The following is a 1,238-nucleotide window of genomic DNA, read 5'->3' as shown; positions in this document are numbered from 1 at the left end:
CCTTAAAAACACCAGAGGCCATGGAGCCACCCTTTGAAATCCCTGAGGTCCTGGCCATACCTTTTGAGACAGAAACAGTTCGGCTTCTTGTGTTCCTTGTCTCTTCTGCTTCTGCTTCCTGTGGCCTCTCAGCCCTCAAGCCTCATGCCCGCACCTACCCCACTGGGGCAAGTGTTCCAAAGTTCTGTAGCTCCACCAATAAGTGCCTGGGGCACCCTACTCTGCTAGGAAGCCTCCTGTGCACAGGCACTCAGTTCTCTTACTCTGTGGGTCAGCTCCAGTGCTGTCTGGCACTTGTCTCCTTGTTCTGCTGCTGCTGCCTCTCCTCTATCCATTCACAGTTTCAAAACTGCTTCCACGTTTTAGATATCTGTTAGAGCAGCACCCCACTCTCTCGTACCAAATGTCTTAGGCTGGGTTCGCTAGAGAAGCAAAATCAGTAAAGCATATAAATATATATATAGAGAGAGATTTGTATCAAGGAAACAGCTTATGTGATTGTAGAGGCTAGAATGTCCCAAGTCCATGTATCAGGGTAGAGGCCTTTCCCAATTCACGCAGCCACAGAAGCTGGCAAACCCAAGGTTGGCAGGTCAGAGAGCAGGGCTCCTGCTCACAGGCTGTAAAGGTAAACAAATTCCAAGATCAGCAGACAAGACCGCAAGTTTTCTCCTGATTCACGTAGCTGCAGGAGCTGGTGAATCCAAGATCGGCAGGTAGGGGAATAGGACTCTTACTTGAAGGCTGTGAAGATTGACAGGTAAGCTCCTAGCTCAAGTCCCAAGAACTTGAGGTGAGATGACAAGAGGCAGCTGCTCGGTCTGGAACAAGCCAAAAACCTTGGCAAGACGAGAAGGAAGGAAGTAGACAGTGGAGGGTGGAGAGATGAAGGCTGAGGGGGCAATGAGCCACCACAGGCCCCGCCCCCACTGGTACCGCTTAGCAGATTCTGTCATGGGGTGGATCACATATCAAATTTCAACAGGGAAGTGATCACAACATTATACAACTGCCAAAACACTGAGAATCATGGCCTAGCCAAGTTAACACACAATCTTAACCATCACAGTCCACCCCTTGTCAACTTGGTACCTGTACACATCTCCTGAAACCATACATAATCTCTGAATAAAGACAACTACAAAGTCATATTCATGCCTAACATGATACAACTAACATGTGCACAATTGAAAACACACTAGCCTTGTTTACATCTTACATTTTATAAGTGAAGGAAA

The sequence above is a fragment of the Trichechus manatus genome, unplaced genomic scaffold (genome assembly GCF_000243295.1).
Source record: "Trichechus manatus latirostris isolate Lorelei unplaced genomic scaffold, TriManLat1.0 scaffold00074, whole genome shotgun sequence".
NCBI lineage: Eukaryota > Metazoa > Chordata > Mammalia > Sirenia > Trichechidae > Trichechus > Trichechus manatus.
Note: the sequence above shows the minus strand (reverse complement) of the source record.